The sequence below is a fragment of the Cupressus sempervirens genome, chromosome 6 (assembly GCF_028749045.1).
Source record: "Cupressus sempervirens isolate cs-2001-9-10 chromosome 6, ASM2874904v1, whole genome shotgun sequence".
Lineage (NCBI taxonomy): Eukaryota > Viridiplantae > Streptophyta > Pinopsida > Cupressales > Cupressaceae > Cupressus > Cupressus sempervirens.
Window position 1 is genome coordinate 405,786,007 of NC_143123.1, and position 25,986 is coordinate 405,811,992.

The following is a 25,986-nucleotide window of genomic DNA, read 5'->3' on the forward strand; positions in this document are numbered from 1 at the left end:
AAAAAAACCCTGCACAAATATCTATTTTGGACCTACTACGTGCATCTCCCCAACACCATAAGATCTTGGAGCAACCCCTTAAAGAGTCAGTAGTCCCAGATAACATTGATGTTTCCCATTTCCAAGCCATGGTTGGGAACCTATCCACATCACAGCATATCACCTTTTCCCCTCAAGATATTCCTAAGGACAAACCTAACCATAATGATCCCCTTTATCTCGAAGTCTTCATCCATAATGCTAAAGTCAGACGTGTCTTAATAGATGGAGGAGCAGGACTGAACATCTGTACTCTTAAGGTTGTCAACAATTTGGGTTATTCTGAAGATGATGTGGATCCCTCTCGAAGAATCACAATAAAAGCTTATGATGATGGTGAATGCTTCTCTAGGGGCATCATCACATTACCTGTCAGAGTTGGTCCAGCTATTGAAGACACATTGTTCCATGTCCTAGACATCGAAATGAATTCCAACATGATACTAGGATGCCCTTGGCTTCATGCTATGAAAGCAGTCCCTTCTACATATCATCAATGTCTAAATTTTTCCTATCACAACATAGAGGTTACCATCCCTGGCGATCTAGATCCTTTCCAGTTCTATGCTAATCTAAGAGATGCTACTGCCTACCAAATCCCAACAAATAATGAAGCACAATCCACAAATTCCTCTAAGTATGTGGATGCCAATATACTGCTCAATAAAGCCAAGGAATAGATGAAGATTGAAGAGAATGGGTGTGGAGAGTACTTTATGTCTCAAGTCTCTCACATTAGGGAATTACCACTTTCTCCCATCAATACAAAGAATGATACTTCTATCAATGAGAATACATCCGTATGTATTGAGAAAGCAAAAGTAGAATGAGAACCCACTTTGATATCTCCTAGCAAGTATGGATTTGGGTTTCCTATCATGCAGAAACAATGCTATGATGGCTACAGTGGTCTTGGATCTCAAAAACAAGGTATAATTAAACCCATCACTACAGAATGACAACCTCCTAGTTTGGGGCTTGGATTTAAACCATTACGAATAGGTCCTCCTAGTACCACGGTACCTACATGTAAGACTATGGATGTTTTGAATGATGAAAAGGCATCTGAGGATATCCCACTTGAAACCAACAATCCCCTAGCCTCTAAGCATAACCCCAATGACCCAGTTGAATTAGTTACCCATATATCTACCTTCAACCAAAGCCCATTCAACACTGATGATGACATCTCCTCAAGTTATCTTGAACCTTTGGGTTGGGACCAACGTGGGCCACCAATTTTTGATCAATTCGACGATGATGACACTCTCATAATAGGCTTTGAAGGCATTATGATTGAAGATCACGAAGAAGCAATTTCTTCTAAAGAGAACACATTGGCATATTTTGGGGAGCCAACTCCACTTTCTAGTTACAAAGCAAAAAGAGAAAAACATAGCAAGCATAGGTCTCTTGGTGAAAACCGAAAGGCACCATTAGACCATAAAAAATCAAAATCTAAGAAGCTCCCAAGGATACAAAATGAAAAATATGATGCCACGAATATCAGTGTTCCAGTGTTCAACATGCCACAAAGTCTTTTGGAGCTTTCTCAATCAGCATTCATGCGGAAGGTCATTGGTCTCAACCCTCCCAACCCTCCCTTATATCCCTTTGTTTATCCCCAAATCCAACTACCTACTTTGTCCAACAACCAAAATCAGTCCTTTATCCAACAAGCCTTTGCATATGTCATCATTAGTGACATCCCACATGACATTTCTATTGACCCAATTATGCTTAGATGCCTTGATTCGCAAGAGATAGACATTGTCTTACATACGGTACACGATGGTATCTCTCAAGGCCTTTCTAGTGGTTTGATTTTAGCTACAAACTCGAAACAAATCCTATGTGGTTATGGTCAGTCATGGATTCAGAGCTCATTAGCTAGCAGCACCCACAATAGATATCTTCTCAGCATTTGTCAGTGACATTCTTGATTTCATCTAAAAGTCCTGAAAAAATATCAAAAAAATAGCAAAAAGTCATGAAAAAAGAAAAAAAAAAAAAAAAGGAGGATGCCTTGATGAAAACCTGGCAAACAGGCATCTTGGCATGAAAATTTGAGTCAAGAGAAAAATTTTGTCCAAAAGTGAAAACCTAGCAAACAGGCACTTTGGGCAAGTACCATGGTGAAAACCTGGCAAACAGGCACCATGTGTAATCAGTTTCGCTCCTCCATCTATCAGGATTCCATCTGGTCTTTTCCCCCTCTATCATTCCTTGATCATATCCTTCATATTGCAAGACATCCTTGGTCCCTTATCATGGCTCACGACTTGGTTAATGTCCTTTGTTACCTTGCCTAAGCATCACCAGTCTACACACCCACTCTGTCATGTGCCTTTGTACATAATTTGGGTCTTGTCTAGGGGCATATTACCTACATGGTGCGTAAGTTTGAATTTGAACTAGGGGCATACCCCTAAGTTCTTTTTATCCATTGGATCTATCGCATAACAAATTGGAGCTAACACTTGTATATGCTTATACAATCCTGAAAAAATCCCTACAAATCATAAAATGTCCTGAGAAAATCACTAAAAATCACATAATGTCCTCAAAAATCCTAAACATTCAAATAATGTCTTGAAAAAATCCTAAACATTCACATAATGTCCTGAAAGAATCCTAAACATTCACATAATGTCCTGAAAAAATCCTAAACATTCACATACGATCCTGAAAAAATCACTAAAAATCAAAACATGTCCTGAAAAAAAAGCACTAAAAATCATAAAATGTCATGAAAAAACCCTAAAAATCATAAAATGTCCTAAAGAAATCAGTCACACAAAAACATCAAATATCCTCAAAAACCCTAAAAATCACAAAAATCGTCAAAAATTTGCAATAAAGCTTATACATATTCATTGTGGATAACCATCCCTTTTGCGTTCACACTTGCACTTTGCAGATTGAAACTCAAAGCACTACACTTCAAGACAATCACACTATCTAACCAACGTGAACCAACAATCAATCCAACATGTCACTATGAACTTATCAACTAAATCCACAACCAAAACTATCACATTATCAACATGTTGAACACTATCTACACACCTAAAACATTAACAAGAACGTAATAATGGACAAGAATAGCTGTTGGCTCACGCTGTTTAGTGAGTGATTTATTTTTGCTTTGTTTTTTCTTTGATCATGTCCCTATGCTACTCGATGATATAAATTGATCTATGAGAGTGGCCAGGATGGTTCATGGTCATCTTTTTCCATTTTTGTCTATTACAATGTACCTTTGAGAGTCTGGGGCATGTACATATGCCTCAGGAAAGACAAGGTCATTCTCTGTTTGCATTGTGCTTGTTTACGCAAAAGGCTTGCATTTGCGCTTTGGCCCTTTATGCCATGATGCGTTGCATTCCATTTTCCATATCAAAATAAAGCTCCATTTGACATATAGTGTACTTTCTAGAAGCAAAAGTATTTCCATTATACTAACATCTCCTCATCTCATCTTTCTTCGTCATCTCATTCTCCATCACCATGATCATGTCTTCTAATTCACCAAATCATCTTCATCTTGCATTCATGCATTCTTGCATCATCCTACACTGTCAATCAACTTTCTGTGGCATTCCACTTGGTTCAACCTCAGTCTGACATTTGTCTCACCATATTTGACCAAATACGAACATTTTTGATGATTTCCCTCATGTTATGACATCTTTCCATCATTTTGGACATGCACGCACAGTTTCAGGTCATTCTGTCAGTTGCTATGATTTTGTCTTCTTATTGTCGATAAATTGACTTATCATATGCTTATCTTAGTCAATTTCTTGAGGGGGCACCCATATATCATCCCTACTGGGGCATGTTGTGGCTTTCTCATTAGTTATTCTTTGATACAACGCTCTAAATCACATTGTATCAAAGAGGGGCAAAATGTAGACGCTCAAAAATGGTTTGCATCTACAACCTCATCACTTCTTCATACTAATTTGTCCCATTTTCTCATTCTACTAACTTCGATCTTTTGGCCAGATTGACCATATTTTTTCATTTATATCCCCTTTCACATCAATTTCATATCAACTCAGAATCATATCAAATCAACTCAGAATCATATCAAATCAACTCGAAATAACCCCAAATCAACTTGAAATCACTCCAAATCGGTCCTAATCAACCCAAAACATATCAAACATCCCAAATCAATCATCATTTATCCACTCCTAGGCATTTCTATGGCTTTCAGTGCCTTGGAAACCTATCAACTTATCAATCTTATCAATCTAACCTTACTACTGTCATGGCTCTCAGTGCTAGGTCAAACTATCATTCATATCATTCAATATTTGACATTGTTGAGGCTTTCAATGTCAGATCATGGCATCATCAACCATTTTAATAATATTGACAATGTCCGTCGATGTTATTATGTTCAAACTTTATCAATCAATTTCAATCCTGTAGCATTTACAATGTCGGTTAAATGTTATATATCAACCAATTCATGTCATGTGTCCTTGGCATGTTATAAACTTCAATCAATCAATCTAATCATGTCTTTGATCTACTGGTCATCATCTTATTTGATCTATATCATCATCAAATTTTCATCAAAGGGTACAGTCGCATTCATTTAATCAATTTGGCCAACCATCTGCTAATTTTCTCTATACGATTAAATAACCCATAATTTAATCCTATTCCTTCTAATTATTCTTCCCAATTATCATCCTCAATTAATTAATTTTATTAATTAATTGATTCATTATCTGCAAACCATGGAAATTCTTAATTTCCTAAGTTCCATTTTTCATCATTAATTCCATTTTCTACTAATTCTTATTTTGTGGAATAAAAGGATTTTTAATTCAAATATTCCATAAAATATTTCATCATTATGACACTTGGATGTGACACCTCGTGGATTCTCCTTTGACACTTGGCTGAGATTTGTCATAATCAAATATTCTTATCTCTTACGCATGTCCTTATTTGGCTTATTCGTCATAGATTCTTGACTTTAAGTGGCTTGAGGAATCTTATGATGCGTCATAGATTCTCTTCCAAATTTGACTCTCGTGTGTCATAGAATCTTACTTTTGGCATATTCTATCATATGCGTCATAGGAATTATTATTACCTCTTACACATGTCCCTATTTGGCTTATTCTTCATAGATTCTTGGCTTTAAGTGGGTTGAGGAATCTTATGACGCATCATAGATTCTCTTCCAAATTTGACTTGCATGTGTCATAGAATCCTACTTTTGGCATATTTTGTCATATGCATCATAGGAATCTCTTGCCACATTGCATGTCTGTGGGTGACAAATCCAATGTTCTCACCCTACATGAAAATTATAAATTGGACACTCTTCCTCTCATTTTTGGTCCTTGAATGGAGAATGCTTAAGGCTTGAGTCCTTGAATCTTTGAGTTTTTGAGTCTCTACTAATTTTCATTTTGCATTCTCTCTCTCACATAAAATCACACTTCAAGTATTCTCATGGCATTATCACTATCATAGGCTTTTGGTTCAATTTTGTGTGCACTATAGGCAACTTTGGAGCTACAACCATTTGGAGAAGAAAGAAGGACATGGGAGCTACAAACGAAAAAGGGAGTTTTTGATTATGTTTGCTTTCTTTTGTTTAGTTTGGCTTTCATGGTAGACTAGTGGGTGCTAATGCATGGTTATTGAGTTTGTGATTTGCTCATAGTATGTTATGCTTTTAGCCCATTATTCTTTTCTTCTTATTCACATTCTTCTTGTTCTTCTACTTCCTCATGTACTCCTTTTACCTTAGTGAGCATAAGAGGGTCATCCTTCTTTGCCAATTTCTTCTTGATGGTTTCCATTCTCTTCTTCACTCTCTTCAAAACTTGACGAATCTCTATTTATAGAGATATCCTAGTTTTGACCTCTACATAAATGCCAAAAAATGTAGCTTTGGGATTTTCTATCTCATTTACAAGAGCCTCTATGATATCCTTAGGGTCATCAATGTTTACTTCATATCCCAAGGGTTTTACCCATGCAGTCTTAGTTATTACTGCCTAAATGTGAGTGTTATCACAATTAACTAGGAAACAAATGTCTTGTGCATACTGCTCAACAAGTTGTTGAGGAATTGTGAACCTATTTTGCATCCTTTCTTTGAAATTATCAAAGTATGTATCCATTATACCATCAAAATTTTCTACCAATTCATTTATGAAATCATTGATCTGAAAAATAACAGGCTTTTCCTTACTCTAGATCACATTACCCTTAGATGGGAAGAAATTTTGCACAAAGAAAAATAAACTTACAAGAAGATTACCAAAATTACACAATTTTTTCTTCGATACCAAACTGCGTTCCACGCTTTTGCCTAATTAGATCACCTACAACTCGGTAAGGTCGAAGGGTAAGTTGTTCTTCATCACTTTAAATGCCAAATCAACTGCCTCACAGATAATAGTGTTCGACCTGCTTGAACTATAGATCTTGTGAGCTATGACATGAATCCTAAATTTGATCTCCATGTTAGTTATGTTGCTCAATTTCATTTCCCTTCCATCCCATCCTATTAGGGTTTTCTTTGAAATCTCACCATGAGCTAGGGTTTTGTTATCTTGGGTTTATCCAACATTGGGTAACCCATAACTTAGTGAATCATTTGCTTAGTGATCTTCATGGGTCACTCAAGCTAGAAGGACATATCATGAACCCTAATAAGAAAGTATTTGATCCATTTCACTTGGAATTTTTGTGGCATATACAGGGCATGAGTCAACCCCTTGACTTCTAGATGTTTATGCTCAGGCTTTGGCACTCCATTCTCACATAGTGCATTGAATGCTTCATTCAGCTCAAATGAACCTAACTCCTAAATTGTATAATGATAGAATAATATGATATCATTTATCAATAGCACCTTTAGATGAATAGCTGAGTGGGCTCCCGTTGCATCTTTCTGCTCATCAATCATAGGGTCGAGCTTGAATGTTGGTGTTTTGAAAACTATATTCTTCAACAACATCTTAGAACCCCACTTTCCTTTTGAACTAAATCTAGATGTCGTAATGCTCAATGAATGAAGAATCTGCAACAATAGATAACCTTCTTCTGCAACTTTGCTTCTGATCACTTGCAAGCTTGAAAATGCTCTAGACAAACTAAATTTTGAATGCAAGGTAAAAGAATGCAGCCTTGATTTTTCCTTTTATGAAAAATATTTCAAATTTTAGGGACTAATACATGTGTTGTATAGTAGTAGGTGAAAAATATTGGTAAGGTCTCTGAATCATTAGCTCGGCATGAGCCCATTATCAAAAAGCTTGTTTACAACTGATTTATAACTTTTCTCAAACCTAATAGATAGCTTGGTTATAACTGGATTGTAACTCGATTAAGACGTATCTTCCTTGCTTGACCTAGTGCATCTAAATATGCAGATTTAGATTGAACTTTCTTGCATATCTGGAATTGATGTAGGATCTTCTTTGAATTCTTAGTTCCATTCATCTCCTTGACAACTTAGTTGGATTTAGATGCTTTACCCAACTCATTGGATTGGATGATAATAACTTCATTGTCTTGCCTTGTGCTTTCCTCTGATCTCCTTACCCATTTCTAAGTCACTTGAGCTATGATCTCTTCATTGTTGGATTTTCTTTTATTTACCTCACCAGAATTTTCTATGGCTCTATTCATATAGTTTCTTTCCAAATTACCTATATTTTTGCAAACATAACATCTCAGATTAGTACTTCTTTTTCTAAAGTGAGTTCTTACCCAATTTACTCCAATGTACCCATTTTCTCCACATAGATGACATCTTCCCCATGTGTTTTAGTCCCAAAAAAAATGCTATTTGTCTGGTTGCATTATGCTAATTTTTTGGATTCCAAAAATTTGATCTGCACTTGATAGATTTGTGACTATGTTTGTGACATGTGATACAATTCTCTTCAAACTTTGATATGGTTTTGCATTCATTAGCCTTGTCTCCATATTTGTTGCAACTATAGCAGTGAACTTTCAACTTGGGTTGCATAGTATTGCTCCAACAAACATTTGATGTATGACCTATTTTCCCCCAATTTTTGCATGAGGGCCTTTTGTTCTTCTATGCTTCTTGATGTGATGATTCTCCTTGATTAGTATACCATAAGCTAGTGGTGCCTTTAGGTCTATTCAAAGTTTTCTCATATAATCGATTCACACATTCTTGTGACCTAAACCTTCTTTCATTGAGTTCCTTTTCAGCTCTTAGTTCATTTTGGAGTTTGTCATTTTCTACTCTTACATTGGTGATCCCATGATTCCCATAATCTAGTTGATCTTCTATGTTTTCCTAATATTGTGATAGCCACTGGACTTCATTGATCTTTTTTTCTAATTTTGTTTTAAGTAGTCTTCTATCTTCATCTATCATTTCTATGTCATTTACAACTTTGTTCTTTTGTTCCATCACTTCACATAGCCTAACTGAGTGACTTTCCTATTCTCTTTTCAATTTTCTCACTTCTTCTTATATAGTAACATTCCTTACTAGTAGATATTACGTAGTTGCATCTTCTTCTTTTGAACTTCTTTCTCTATAGAGGTCTTCTATTCTATCTTTTATGTATATATTTTCATTAATCTATATAGCTAATTCTTTTTTTTTCTTCAAAGAGTGAGTGAGTTGTTTCTTGAGTCCCTTGACTTGCTCAATAGCCATATGTAGATCAAGTTTGTCATTCTCAATATATTTATCTAACTTGTACGCTTCCATTTGCTTAGATCTTAAATCTCAAGTTGTTAAGCCTCTGATAGGAGAACCTTTCTCTATACCAATTTTTGGAAATGTAATGACAAACAAGTGACTAAGAAGAAGGGGTGAATCAACAACCACATAAACTTTTCACACTTAAAATATTTCTACTTTTACTTCTTTAGACTATCTAATCTACTTTCATTCATGAACATAAAGAAATAAAGAAATCAACACAATAACACTTTCACACAATATTTGGTAACCTAGAAACCCTCCAAGGAGAATTTAAAACTGGCGTCGAGATGACATTGAAAATGCTTCACTAATATAGTAATAAAGTTGGCATGTTAGGGCTTACAGTTGATCACTTCTGGTGATCTACTCCATTAGGAGTATGAAGGACTATTAGGTCCACCTTGTAAAAGGATTTACAATACAATGAATTATGTACTCTATTAAGAGATTCAATAAATGACTATTAGATCCACCTGGTTAGAGGATTTAACTGATGCACCTGTTAGGATTAATCATTATGTTAATATTTCATTTGCAACCTGTTTGCTGATGTAGATCCTTTGAATAATATGATCACCTTGCTATGATAGAAAAGTCATTTTTCTTCCCGTTATACTACTTTGTAGCCTGCTTACTCAATCTACTTTATTTGACTTTTGTATTCCATTTTTTCTTCTTTCCTTCATAGGTTCATGTATTCCATATATTACACATATTATTTCTTAGAAAAAATAATTTTCCTTCCTTATATATCTATCAAACAATAACTTCATACCAAGTCAACTCACATAAGAAATAACTTCATAATAACCAAATTATATATTGAAGTTAGCTAAATGTTGGTGCTCAAGCAACACTATGCATTTTGGTGTTATGTTGATGCTTGGGTAACACGATGAGCTCGGGTGATACTTTGGCACTTAGGTGACAATGGATGCTTGGGTAACACTTTGGCACTCAAGTGATACTAGAACATACTAATTTGAATTGGTAGCTTGGTTCATACTAAGAACTCAGTAAGAACTATAAACTCAGTTCACACTGAGAACTTGGTTTCCACTAATAACACAGATAACTTAGTTTATACTATGAGCTCAATTAACATAGTATTTCCTTGAATTGCTTGGGCTACACTGAAATATGATGTCTGATGGAAATCTCAGTTGTATTATTAACCAATCTTCCTAGATAACTTAAGTGTTTTATCACTAATTGACAACATGTCTTGCCATAGGGTTAACAAGATGAATTTGAGAAGAGATATGTATGTGGAAGTGAGATTATTGATTGGTGAATAAGATTTAAGAAAGATGCTAATGTGTGCAGGAGCTTAACACCTTCCTTATGCATGTTGGAGAGATAATGAACTATTTGAGATATTACTTACTATTACTAAGATGTATGATGACATTCATGAGTAGCATCAGTGGGGAAGCAAAGGTAGACAAGGAAGAAGTATATTTGGTATTCTTGGAACTTAGTTGTTTTCATCTATGTTGCCATCAATGCTAAAGGGGGATATTGTTAGCATTAATGTTGATGATATTCCTATAGGGGAGTAAATTAATATTGCTAGAGAGATAATACTAAGATTATATATTGCATTCATGGCTCTATTTGTCATTGATGTCAACATACCAATTATTTTGTGAAGACACTAGTAGAGATATAGAGGTAGAAGTGTTTGGCTTCGTTTGAGGATTGAATACTAGTTTATGCATACTTGAGTATATGTTCTATAGTATTTCTATATTTTATAGTTAAGAGTGCATACAAAAATATGAAGACTAGATAGAGTTATGAAGATTTTGGTGAAGGAAGCTTTTAGATGGCATTTTTGGAAAGTGGGTATTGTTGTTTTGATTCTATCTCCTCACAAGGATGTAATTTTCTTAAGCAGACTAAGAAAGAGGTTGAAGACATGTTAGAGATGCCTTTTTTAGAGGGCATAATTTGAAGATCATCGAGTGGAAAGTTATGAAGACTATGATCTGACAGTTGCTGTGTAATCTTTGATAAAGTGTGCAGCTATAATGTAACATGTATTGTAATATCTGAAGATGGTCCTATATTATTATTATAAATTTGGAAAGCCTCAAGGTTGACTAAATAAAAAAATTTAGGACTTGTTATAAAGAAAAGATGTTTTCCTTGGTGATAATAATCAATGAGATCATATGTAATGGTATGTGGTAATATCTTTCAATATGTATTGTGCAAACTTGATATGCAAAATTGTGAATATCAGAGTAAAGTTTGATGCAGTTGAGGAACATTGATCTTTCAAGGAATTGTATTTAGAAAGACAAGTTGCTAGTTGGACAGCTTTTGTTTCACATTATATTATTCACAAGGGATAATGTAGAGGCTATTTGGAAAATGAGTTCAATTGTCCTCCTTTCAACTCCTAATAGGGTTGGTACAAATCCTAACAATGTTGAAATCTCCTAATAGGTATTCAAAGTCTCCTAACCAGGACTCATATGTATTGATTGTATTTCATTGACTCCTAATAGGGTCTGTCCTCTAATAGGGAACTTTTATATTAGTGCATCATTTTGTGGCTACCATCCCCTTCGAGATTTTCTCTCTAATCAAGTGTTTCTATATGGTGTTATTGTGCATGGTTATTGTAATACCCCAAAATTGGCACCTTACCATTCTAAACCTATTTTGGTACATTAGTCTCACAACATCAATTTCTTGATCAACAAAGTCCTTTTTTATTAGGCATTTCTAGCCAATTGTCTCTACTTGATCTCAGTATCAAATTGCAATGAAATCCTAAAATTGCAATAATCACATATCTTATTTAATTCCTAAACATCAACTCAAATTGGCTAAATAAAGCTTCTAATTGAATTAATTTATTTATAAGTCCTAGCACTTTAATTAAATAAATTCGCCCCTTTAGCTAATACACATGACATGAGGAATTAAATATAATTGATTTAATTAAATACCCTCATCTCAATTATGGAATTTATTTATTCAAATAATTAGAATATTTAATTGTGAGGTTACATTTAATTAATTAAATCAAATATTATCTTCATCTATTCTCTCTAGTTCTAAATTGGAAATTATGAGTTAACTTTGAATCAAAAAAGGAAATTAAATAGTTAACTGCATCATTCACTCCAAAAGAAATTAGTTAACTCCTTCAATTATCGAATTTTTTTAGTTGAACTAAACTCTCCTCTAATTTGAAGCATTCATTAGCTTCAATCTCAACCATTGATTGGTTCTAGGATTCTATAAAAGAGACCTTCTATCTCTTATTTAAGGGGGATGCAATTGATGAGTATCGAAACTCTATCAATTTAAGAGCTCACCATTTGTGCATTTGAAGCTTTCTCATATTTACTTATTTCATTACTTCATTCTAGATTAATATGCATACATTTAGTCTATTTTGTTATTCTTTTCAATAGATTAAATTTGTATAATCATATAGATTAGCTCATTTATCTTTCATAGAAAATCTAAAAAATATAGCTTGATTGCATTTATATTCTAAATTAATCTTGAATTCATCTAGATTGAAACCCTTCATTCTAGTTGGCCTGTTTATTGAACTCTTGATTATGAGAGCACATAGTAAAACCCCATCTAGATAGAAGACAACAGATCACCTTAAGCAAACATTTAGGATGATAAATCTCACATTATTCCTAGATGTTCCTAACAAATAATGATCATGTTGAAGTGTGTGGTTGAATATTGAATATTGAATATCTTGATGAGTCCATTCTACTTCTGACACACCAAACATGGACTATGTTCTTTGATGGATCATTCACTCAACAAGGATCAGGTGCTAGAATATCATTCATCACACCACAAAAGTATTCTCTACCTAAGGTGTACAAGATTATTTTCCCTTGTACAAATAACATCATTGAATATGAAGCCTTAATCAATGGAATGAAAATCACCATTGAATGGAGGGTAGACAAATTGAATATCTTTGGTGACTCACTATTGGTAATCAACTGGGTCAATGAAATTTATCAAAAATATGATGAAAAATTGATGCCCTACAAAAGAATGGTTGATGATATGAAGAATTACTTTACACGTGTCACTTTCTAGTAGATTCCTCGAGTGGATAATGGTGCAGTTGAGGCAATGACCACTCTAACTTCCCTCTTATAGATGTAACCTACCTAGTCTAGGGGGAAATTTCCTATGCTCTTAGAGAGTCTCTCATGCATCAGCCACCAGTTGTCCTAACTAAGTCTACTTATTTTCATTCGTCTATTGAAGAGATATCTCTTAGAATATATTGACTTCCAATTTGATATCAATCCTTTAACACTGAAACTATTTGAGCTATGTTGAGCTTTTCTTTGTGTGTTTTTCTTTCAATTTTTCATTCCCCTTCAAGAAACCCTAGGATTTCTAATTCAAATAGAGGAGCAAGGATTGGGGGCATGGCCTTTTTGTTTGTTTTGTGTTTGTTGGTTTAGTTCCAATGATTCAAAGGATCCACATAAAATGAGTGTCCACTATAAGAGCCTCTATCTCATGTTGGATGGCCATGTGTACCTTGACTTATTTTATGTAGAAAGTTTTATAAGGTCTATTCTTTTCCTTGTCTGTTTGAGTGAATTCTCTATACTACAGTAAATACTCACACTCATCCTATGAAGTGAACATATGGGTCACTACGAGTATGTTTAGCACACTCTTGTCTTAGGTTACAAATGTAAGAGGCATTGTGAACATAATACTTAATAATTACTTAGCATAAGAAGGATCTCTTGTTTATCTAATATGTTTGTATGCAAGAAAAATTCTAGTCATCATATCATTTATGCTTTGATGCTTATGGTTTCTTACTAAATCAATAGGAAAAGATGGTATGGTCATTCTAGCTTAAAACTTGGTAAAAAGGTGTCTCTTGTTCCAAATATCTATTAGCACAACTTTTGGCTTATGTATAGTCATTTTCTTGCTTTGAGTTCTTTTCTTTAGACTTTAGTTTACTATTCCCCTCACTCTTAGTTATCTTTGAGACCCTATTAATACATACATGGATTGAAACATGTCATAGTCTAGGGGCCACCTACTTGGTCTAGGGGGCAATGACCTATGCTCTTAGAGAGTCTCTCATGTGTCAATCACTATTTGTCCTAACTGAGTCTACCTACTGCCATCTATCTACTAAAGATATTTCTCACAAAAACTCTAAACTTCCAATTTGACATTAATTCTTTAACACTGAAACTGAAATTGAACACTAAAATTATTTGAGCTATGTTGAGTTTTTCTTTGTGTGTTTTTCTTTCACTTTTTCATTCCCCTTTGAGCAAATCTAGGATGTCTAATCGAGTAGAAGAGCAAGGAATGGGGTCATGACCTTTTCTTTAGTTTCTATTTTCTAGTTTATTTTTGATGATATGAAGGATCCAAATAAAAGGGGTGTCCACTATAAGAGCCTTTATCTCATGTTGGATGACCATGTGTACTTCCACTCATTTTATGTAGAAAATTTAGTAGGGTTGGTTCTTGTCCTTATCTATTTAAGTGAATTATCTATGCTACAGTAAATACTCACACACATCTTGTGAAGTGATCATATGGGTCATTGTGAGTATGTTTAGCACACTTATATCTCAGGTTATGAACGTAAGGAACATTGAAGACATAATACTTACTGATTGCTTACATGTGAAGGATCTCTCACATGTATGATATTATTGTACATAATAAACATTCTAGTAATCCTAGCATTTATGCTTTGATTCTTATGTTCATTTTCTAAATTAATAGAAAAAGGTGTTATGGTCATTCTAGCTTCTCGTACCTTAATGCTTACATCTCATTCTAACAAAACTACAACTAATTTCTTATTCATATTCTCATGATAGCAATGTTAGTAAGAGTTTTACAAAATTTAGTGGCCTTAACAAAATTCTCTATGATAAAAACTATATCTTATGGGTTCAGTAACCAAGTCCTAGGGATTGCATCTAGCATAGTATTGCATTTCATCTTAGATTTGCACTTTTGCATAGTTTCAATGACTCATTAGTTGCATCCAACAAGATAAGAGAAAGGAGACTCCCTATACACATCACATTTTCATCTTGATTGCATAAGTGGTTGATTAATCATAGCCTACCTAATTTGACCATCCTGGATCCAATTTTGAGATCAAAATCAAAATCTGACACTCACAAACAACTCAAAAATGCATTTTAGATTTTTGGGACTGATGCGATTGAACACTTGTGTAGTCCATATTTTTGAAACAAAATTCATCTTAGAATCTCATCATATCAACATTTTCTCAAAAGTTTCAACTTTTTCATCAAAGATCAACTCTGGTCAACCAAGGTATCTTTGATTACATTAGTATCTTAACATCTACTACTTTATGCTACTATTTTTATTTGTCATCTTTCAATTTCTCTGCAAAGGGGGAAATATGATTACATCTTTACATCAATAAAATCTTGCTTCAACTTTGATCTGAACTCAATGTCCTCACCATGATGCAGGAGCATCCTAGGATTTCTTGCAATCCTGCATGTTTGGAGGAATTTTGGTTAAGTAATGAGGAGCATCGAGCTTGGATTTTGGAAGAGTTATGCTTTCATGGTTAGGGATGTGTCTCAAACACATTGGGGAATCTTTCCTCATGATTACATAGAGATTGGATGGATTGAGTTAAAGTTTGAATTGTTTTTCCCTTGCTACTAGAACTGTGTTTTTCTAGTTTCTAGGTGCCTGTTACAGGCTATATAACTAATTTTTCACAATGAATGAGAGGCTTCTCATTTTGGGGATTGAAGAGGGTCTAGATTAATATTTATTATTAAAGGTGCAAGTTCTAATTTCTCATAAGTTGGGAGATCTGAAAATTCTCCCAAAGTATCAATTTTTGGTAGTTTTGCACCACAATTTTCTGTGCTTAACTTTTGGATGGATGCACACTTATCCATGGTGAATCCACCTTTTTGACTTTAAGGAGTTGTAGAGGACCTAAAGTTATACCTTTTTTTTGAAGTAGGAGTTCTAATTCTATCGGAGCTAGGAGATATCACAATTTTTTTCAAATATCAATTTCTAGACATCTAATTGTTGTTGTAGGCTGACTTGTGGCTCTTCAAGTATTTAATGTTAAGTTTTATTTGATTTTTAATTACTAGGATGACTTGTGGCTTAGTTGGTATAAGTAGGGGGTCTTTTGGAGTTTTTTAGTCATTCAGTTGAGATGGAAGGAAGGATAGGTGCAAATTTCAAGAGCTAGAGTTGTAGCTTAGGAACTAGAGGATCTCTTGGTGGACCTGAGAGTACAAGTGTGGATTCTTCTTGGTATTCTTATCTAGTTGTGTATCTAGACTAGCTAAGATTGGTTTTTTAATTTGGATCTTATTGGATCTTGTAGAACTAATTTTATAATTTTTGTTTTTATTTGGCCCTAACCCAAAAGGCCTTACAACTAGGCATATTGCATGTAATCAATTATATTTTATGAAAAAATAATTGTAATTTGGTATCAGATCTTGCATTGTTATTTCTTGCTATTGTGTTTCCACTATGTGGTTATATTGCTTGGGGCTAGGACATCTCCTTTGGGGATTCTCCTACCTTGAACTATGTTAGGTGGTATCAGAGCAAAGGTTGTTCCTAGGTGTGTTGACTAATCACCAAAGCTGAGGTAGTTTACACCAGGATTTCTAAAGAATGTTTATCTTGTGGTTGATTGATATTCTAGATTGGTGGATTTGCTCCTTAAGGTTTGCTAAAAATTTTGAAAATTCCTCCAAGAAGATTGGACCCCAGGTAAATTGATGATCTTAGTGATGTTGTAGAAGAATGAATCTTAGAGAATATTAAAGAAAATTTTAGATCTGAGATGAAGGAGGTTAAAGCTAGTTTCATATCTCAGATAGCATTGATGAAGAGTGACATGATTGCTGAAATTGTAAGTGCTTTAGGTGGTGTACCTAGGCATGTGGGTATTGAAGGTAGTTATGAAGAAATTGTTGAAGACTTTGAAGTTGTTGAATCAAGTAGTGAGGACAAAACAAATCATGTGGAGAGACCTATTGGAATTAAGGTTGGTTAATTTTCTCGACCTAGATCTCAGTTGAAGCTGAAGCATAAGATGGAGGTTTCTAATTTCTTGGGTACTTTAAATCCTAAACACCTAATTGATTAGATTGGTGAATTGGAAGACTACTTTGAGCTTGAGGATATTAAGGATCCACTCAGAGTAAGGTTGGAAAAAACTAAGTTGAAGGGACATGCTGCTCTTTGGTGGAAAGAACTACAAAGAGATAGAGAAGAGGAAGGTGAGATGAAGATCTCTAGATGGATATTGATGTTGACTAAACTGAAGGCTAAGTTCATTCCTACTGATTATGAACTTGATTTGTTTAAGAAGTTGTAGAATCTGAAGCAAAAGGATGTGACTATGAAGGATTATACCAAGGAGTTCTACAAGTTAACTATTCGGTTTAGGCATATAGAATTGTCAAAAGAGAAGGTAGCTTGATATATTAATGGTTTGATATTCAATATTTAGAATGAGGTTGGTATGTTGAATATTTTTTCAATTGAGGATGATTATTAGTATGCTTTGAGAGTAGAGGAGAAGCTAAAGAGGAAGAATCAAGGTAGTTCCCAAGGGAAGGAGAAGCAAAATAGTTTGGCACAAGCTAAATCAAAAGTAGAAGGTGAACCAAAACTTGTTGAATAGAAGCAAAGTACAAGTGGAGGTGGGTTTAGAGGTAATTGTTTCAAGTGTGGTCAAGAAGGGCATAGATCTTTCGAATGTCTGATTGGGAGGAAAATTGTTGTTGTGAATGAGGTTGCAGTCTAGGATAGTCAGCCTAAGAAAGGAAAGAGTTTGCTAGCTAGTCTAGTGGCAAAATTTGCAAGGTGATTGTGTATAGTGGTAGTACTAATAACCTTTTTGTTGAAGAGATGGTTTAGAAACTTGGTTTGGAGAGAATGAGACATCCTTATCTTTATAGGATTGGCTAGTTGCAAGGTGAGCATGCTTTGGAAGTGAAGGAGAAATGCCTTGTTCATTTCTAGATTTGGTAGTATAAGGATCAAGTGTTGTGTGATATTTTGTATATGAACGTTTGTCATGTGTTACTTGGCAGACCTTTGCAGTATGATTGTAGGGTTGTGCATGATTATGTTAGGAATGTGTTTACTATTGAGAAAGATGGTAGGAAGTTTTACCTAATTCCTTTATAGAATGAAGAGCTTAGTAGGAGGAACCTAAGTATTAGCAGCCGAGTTGAGTTGGCAGATTCTGAGAAGGTTGGAGATCAGTATGGAAAGAAAACCTGTGGTGGATATGAAGCAGAAGAAGAAGAACAAGGGAAAGAGTGTGCAAGTTGAAGACTTGGAGGACATGTATGTGAAGAACTAGTTTGGGATTTATGTGTTGAATCCTAGAAGATGTTCTTCCAATTACTAGAACATCTTTTCAAACTTGGGGTGTCTAATGTAGGAGCATCCTAGGCTTGCTTGCAATTCTACATGTTTGGAGGGATTTTGGTGAAGTATTGAGGAGCATCAAGCTTGTATTTTGATGGATTTATGATTTCATGGTTTGGATGTGTTGGATACACATTGGGGAACCTTTCCTCATGATTTCATAGAGATTGGATGGATTGAGTTGAAGTTTGAACTATTTTTACCTTGCTACTGGAACTATGTTTTTCTGGTTTCTGAGTGCCTATTGCAGGATGTATAACTAATTTTGTACAATGAATGAGAGGCTTCACATTTTAAGGATTGAATAGGGCTGAGAGTTATATATTTTATTAAAGGCACAAATTCTAATTCCTTATAAGTTAGGAGATATGACAATTCTCTCGGAGTATCAATTTCTGGTAGTTTTGCACAATAGTTTTATGTGCTTGACTTTCAGGATGGATGTGCACTTATCCTTGGTGAATCATCCTATGTTCCTTTAAGGGATTTTAGAGGACCTAAAGTTATACCTTTTATTTGAAGCACAATTTCTAATTCAATCAGAGATAGGAGATATCATGATTTTTCTTAGATATCAATTTCTAGACATTTAATTATTGTTGTAGGCCAACTTGTGGCTCTTCAAGTATTTAATGTTAAGTTTTATTTAATTTGTAATTGCTAGTCTGACTTGTGGCTTTGTTGGTATAAGTAGGGGATCTTTTGGAGTCTTTTAGTCATTCAGTTGGGATGGAATGAAGGATAGATGTGAATTTGAAGAGCTAGTGCTACGGCTTAGGAACTAGAGGATCTCTTGGTGGACGTGAGGGTACAAGTGTGGATTCTTCTTCTTGTTCTTATCAATTTGTGTATCTAGACTAGATGAGATTCATTTTTTAAGTTAGATCTTGTTGGATCTTGCAAAAATAATTTTGTAATTGCTATTTGTATTTGGCCCTAACCTGGAAAGCCTTACAGATGAGCATATTGTATATAATCAGTTATATTTTATGAATAAATTATTATAATTTGGTATCAAATCTTGTATTGTTGCTTCTTACTATTTTGTTTCTACTATGTGGTTATATTTTTGGGGGCTAGGACATCTCCTTTGGGGATTCTCCTACCTTGCACTACATCACATCACTAGGGAAATCTTCATTCCCTGTATCAGGAATCATATGCTAGCTATCTCATTTATTGATCAATTGATCAAACTTATGGCAGTCTATATCATATCTTGATGGACAGGTATCTAGATGTGCTACCCAGACTTCTAAGGTTTAAGCCTCATTCTAGGGATAATCCTATGACTCATGATAGGTCTCATTATATCTCTTATGGATCAATATATATGTATTCTAACTAGACTCTAGAGGATTAAGCTTCATTCTGGAGATAATTCTAAGCTCTCTTTCACTCACCTTTTAATGGATAGGTATTTGTGTGTTCGACCTAGACTCTTGAGGATTGAGCCTTGTTTTGGGGACAATCCTATGAACTGTGATTGATCTTGTCATATTTTTAATTGGTAGGTATCTAGACATTCTATCTAGACTCTTGAGGGTTGAGCCTCATTCTTGGGAAAATACTATGAATTGTGACAATCTTTGTTCTATTGGATTGGTATTTGGGTGTTATATCTGGACTATGGAGGGTTAAGCTTCATTCTAGAGATAACCCTAAAATCTCATCAATTGTTCTTAGTGTCATCAATCTTGGAGCCAATCTCAGTTCTCGGTCTATGCTCTAGACTTTTGACTATTCTTTGAATCAATGTTTTTCTCACACATTAATTCAAAGAGGGACAAATGTAATACCCCAAAATTGACACCATACCATTCTAAACCAATTTTGATGCATTAGTCTCAACATCAATTTCTAGATCAATAGAGTCCTATTTTACTAGGCATTTCTGACCAACTATCTCTACTTGATCCTAATATAAAATTATAAAGAAATCCTTAAATTTCAATAATCTCATATCTTATTTAATTCTTAAATATTGACCTAAATTTGCTAAATAAACCCTCTAATTGAATTAATCTAATTATGAGTCCTAGCACTTTAATTAAATAAATTCATGCCCTTTAACTAATACACATGATATAAGTAATTAAATGTATTTGATTTAATTAACTACCCTCATCCTAATTGTTGAATTTAATTATTCAATTAATTAGAATATTCAATTATGAGGTCATATTTAATTTATTAAATCAAACATTGTCTCCAAACATTCTCTCCAATTCTAAATTGGAAATTGTGAGTCAACTAAAATCAGAAAAGGAAATGAAACAATTAATTGCATCATTCAAATTAGTCAACTCCTTCAACTATGAAAACTTTCGAGTTGAACTAAAGTCTCCTCTATTGAACCATTCATCTGCTTCAATCTCAACTGCTGATTGGTTCTAGGATTCTATAAAAGATACCTTCTACCTCTCATTTTAAGAGGATGCAATTGATGAGTATCAAAACATTGTCGGTTTGAGAGCTCACCATTTGTGAATTCAAAGCTTTCTCACATTTACCTATTGCATTGCTTCATTCTAGATTAATATGCATACATTTAGTCTAGTTTGTTCTTCTTTTCAATAGATTAAATTTTCATAATCATATCGATTAATTCATTTACCTTGCATATAAAATATTAAAAACATAGCGTAATTGCATTTGTATTCTAGCTTAATCTTGCATTCATATAGATTAAATCCTTAATTCTTGTTGGTCTGGTTACTATGCACAGTAAAACCCTATTTGAATAGAAGGAAATAGATCACCTTGTGCATACATTCAAGATGAGTAATCTTATGTTCATTCCTAGATGTACCTAAAAAATAATGATAAGGTTGAAGTGTGTGGTTGAATCAGAGGCCCATATTTAACACACACAACTATCTTTCTATGGTTGTTGCATCTACTATTTACATGTTTCAAAATTAATAAAGATATTAAGAGTTGTTTTAAGTGTATAAATGATTCACCCCCCACCCCTTCTTAGTTATCATGGTGGACTTTACTTTCTAGATAGAGTTACAATCAAGTATGAGTGTTGGCACTCTTGAAGGAAAAGAAAAAGAAAATCTAGTGGGAGCATAGACATTAGAGGCCACAATTGTGAAGGAGGATCAAATTTAACAAAGTGTGTTAGAGGTAGAAGAGATTGAGAAACTTTTAGAGAAAAAATGTCTTGATTGGGACACCTTTTTTGATCATATTGAAGGTGGGTGGAAAACAATTCAAAGGAAAGACATGAAGAAGCCAAATGATGTTGCATTGGTGGGATCCTTCGAAGTGTGAGACAAGGCTTAGGTTTTTTGGTTCTTTACCAATCCTTCGAAGTGTGAGACAAGGCTTAGGTTTTTTGGTTTTTTTTGGTTCTTTACCAATCTATGGGCAAATATTTTTAATGTTTGGTTTATGGCTCTTAGTTATTTTTTAAAGGATGGTAGTGTTGGAATGTTCAAAATGGGAAGAGTATTTCTGGGGGGGTGAATCAGAAGTAACACACTTTTAACCTTTTCAAATCCTTTAAAGTAAATAACTAAAAGTAAACTATATGCATGTAAACAAATTAAATGAACATGGAATAAACACATGCATCAACACACATAACACTAGATTTGGTAACCCAAAAACCCTCTAGGAATAAGAAGGTAAAACTGGGGTAGGGATGATACCCACAAAAATCACTAGAGCAATAATTGTTTGACCACTTCTGATGGTCTGCGCTATGAAAGGCCTATCCTATTAAAGGCTTTACACTATGTCAATAGTGACCTTGTTAGAGGATTTACAAACACTTTACATGAAGTGTCACCTTGTTAAAGGATTTAGTCACCTCTTCAAAGGATCTACAAAATAGATGTTAAGCTAACCTATCAACATAGGATTTCCACTATCTAATACAATGGCTAGAGAGTATTAGAAACCTTTAACCTGGTTGCTTACAATCTTTAATTGGTGATTTCAAACACTTGATCTGCTCACTCTGATGTGATCCTTGCTTGATCTAATATCGGTTCATATCTCTTGTACTATTCTAATCAACTAGATGTGTAATTTCTACTCTATTCCTCTAATTCTTTCATACTTCACTCTGAATTTTGCTATAGTTTACCCATACACTATTCTCATCCAAATTTACAATGGGTTTTTTTTCCTCCTTTTAAAGATTGTGAAGACTTAGGGTTAGGTATGGATCTACGATCCATATTGAATCTTAAGTTCTTGCTCATTCCTTGCATTTTTCTCATTGGTTGTATATCTTCTCCATTTTTCTAATTGGTTGCATGTTGATTACATAGGAAATGAAAAGGATCCAATCTTATCCTTGTTTACCTTTGAAATCCTTCTATGTCAGCTCCAAAAATGGTTTACATCTGAGTTTGTGTGGGCACAAACTCATATGTTGATTCTGTGTTACTTGGCACATACTGAACTATTGGTGCTCGACACATATACTATCCTAGTTTGCTGAGCACCTATTACATTATGTCTTGCTCGGCACATGTATGATTCTAGCTCACTCAGCATATGAAGCATTCTACCTTTCTCAACATCAACTATGACTTAGCACCTATATATCACTTGGCACTTATATAATGCTCGACACCTGTTGGAGTTCTAGCTCGACACACACTGTGACTCGACATACATAGTGTACTCGACTTCAATGTAAAAAGTGGTTAAGTGTGTTGACATTCAAATGTCAAAACCATTCTAAGGCCAACAATCTCCCCCATTGACATGAGTATCAAAAACACTTAACTATGCATTATTGAACTAACCTTATGGGTAGATTTTTCATTCTACTGAGCATATATGCAAAATTTCAAAATTTTGTAAGGAACAATATACCTTATAACTCCCCTTGAGCTTATTGTGCCTTATTCATTCTTGAAACCAAACATTCTATGTTAATTTGCCTAATACTCTTTGTCTTTTGCCATGTTCCTATATTCAATACATGTGTTTTGTATCTAATCTATCAGAGCTATGGAATTCTTGCATTTTGTATAAGATCTTACATCGAATAGAGCTTTCTTCCATATGATTGTCAAAATTTTGTATCTCCCCCTCACTTTTTTTTATTACTTATCTCCCCCTTTTGGCTATCTACAAACTTTCCTTTTTATTCAAAATGAATAAAAGAATGTAATTAAAATTTATAGTATTCTCCCCCTTAGTTATATCTTCATCAAAATATTATATCTCCCTTATGTCTTCCCCTTTTTGACACTAATGTCAAAGGATTCTAAGGAGTAATACCATACTTAGCCAAAAAGTTACTATTTACCTCCATTATTATTTTCAGAGTTGCATCCCAATTCTCCAAAGCAATGTCAAGTGACTTGTGCTAGATGGCAGTCTTTGCAGCAAGGTGTACATGTCCATCAAGTGTAGAAAGATTGGGATCTTTCTTTAGAATATTTTATGCATATACTTGCTCCGTGTGGAGGACTTCCAAGTGTGGGGTGATAGAGGATTGAATTTGCATCAATTTAACCTTTATATTAGCTTCCTCTGTTGTGAGTACAACTAACTCCCTTTGAGTGTGAAGCAATTATGCAAAATGCTTCTCACTTTGAGCTAGATTTAAGGGTAACTACATGCTAGAAATATTAATATTTTTCTCCAAGCTCAATATATGTTGGCTAGTCTCTTGTGTGAAGTTGGAAAAGTCACACAATTTGTTGTACAATGAGAAAGTGTTCTTAAGTACAGTTTTGACTATTTCAAGTTTCTTAGCCAACTCTACCTGTTCAAGTGCTATACCACTTGATATCTTCTCATTTACCTTCCCCTAAAATTTTATCTTAGACAATTCCATAAATTTAACATTGGTGTCATGGTCTTCACTAGTCACCTGGTCAACTATATCAGATAGTTGTTCTATTATGGGCTTTGCTTCATCTGGTGACTGCAACTTGAATGCATCCATAAAGATGTCCTTAATGTCATTCAATTCTTTCTTTTGTTTATACTCTTTTCTAAGTATCTCCTACCTCTTCCTTCTATCTAAAACATCTTGCATTTCTGTGATTTGAGCCATGGTGATGGTCTTGGAGTCATAGGTAGGTATTACTATGTTTTCATCTAATTTAGGGTCTCCATAGTGAAATACCCTAGCCACTCTAGTTGAGCTTGAGCCTGGAGTTGAGATTTGCAATGGTATAGCTTTAGTGCTCAGCTTTTGAAGGGTCTTTGTATGAGTGTCTATCTTTGGTAGTTCTACTAGTGTTTTTATGGTGGACTGCTCCTTTTCCTTTGATGTATCCTCCTTCTCATCAGATTTTCCTTCCTTTACACTTGGCTTATGTAATGTATCACCTCCTACTGGAGGTGGTGGAAGCATCAAAATTTTAGTGTTATTAGCTTTATAGGTGAAAGGTGGTTCCTTTGGTTTCACCAATATAGGGCTTGTGCATAATTGTGCCTATAAAGTGGATTGGTGAAGGATCTTGGAGAGATCCTCTATAGTTATGGGATTGATTTTCTAAGCTAAATTATCAGGGACATCCTTAATAGTTATTATATCTACAAGTGTGATGGTTATATGAGGAGGGCTAGGAGGTGGAATTTGTGTGTCTTGCACACTCTATTCCTCTTCTTGCTGTTGTTTATTTGTTGCCATAGTTTCTTCCTTTTATGTTTCTTCCTCCTCACCTTTTTCATTATCCTCCTCATCTTTCTTATATTTCTCCTCTTTCTTCTTTTCTTCATCTACTCTTGTTGTTGCTTTCTTCTCTTCCTCTTGCTTCTCTTTTTCTCCTTTCTTTGCTTATGTTTCCTTTCCCTTGGTATTGGCCTCTACCTTATTTGTTTCCTCTTCCTTGTCACTAGTTATTTTATAAATTATTTTTCACAATTGTGTGAATTTATTTACTACATCCTCAATCTTGTTTTGAAGGATGTTGAAGGCTCTATACTTAGGTGCAAATTTTCCACCATATTTCTTATTAGCCTTTGTTATTTTTCCTTTTGTCATGTCAGGCTTTACTTGAGCTAAGGTAGATTATCTAATCTCTCTTTCCATTTTTAGACAATAATGTCATTTATTCTCAATTATCTCATATAGCTCTCTAGGCATGGTTGTGTCTAGCTCTAGAGGTGTGTTTTTGAATTCAACCATCATGGCATATACTAATTCCTCTATTTTATTATGTTCTTCTCTACTTAACTTATTGAAATCAATGTTTTTCAATTCATTCAAATCTGCATTTCTAATATTTTCACAAATTTTGTCTAAGGCAGATTTTGGAGGATGACTTACCACTCTGAATTGGCTATGGTCCTCTAACTCTATTCTCTCCTCATCATCTATGTCAGGTTGTGCCACATATTTTCTTCTCTTCTTTGACACTTCATCAATCTATTCACTAGATTTCTTCTTCTCTTTTGTTGTCTCTTTGGACTTTTGTGTGGATGCCCTTGTAGTAGCCCTTGTTGTAGGTTTCTTTTGTTTTGCTTGAGTGGGCTTTGCTACCTTTTTGGCCTTTGGCTGAGCTGTAGACTGAGTTTTAGCCTTCTTTTTCTTTTTCTCAGCTTGAATAGGTGCTTCCTTGGGTTCTTCCTCCTTGGCATCTTCCTCCTTGTCTTCTCCTAAGCCTTGTGTCAGTTCCACTAGGTCATGCCCTTGATCTTCTTCTTCCTCCTCTTCACCACCTACTTCTCCTTCAATATTTTCCCCAAGTCTCTTCTTTATCTTCTTTACTAATTTATCTTTCTTCATGATAATAGAAGCTATCTTC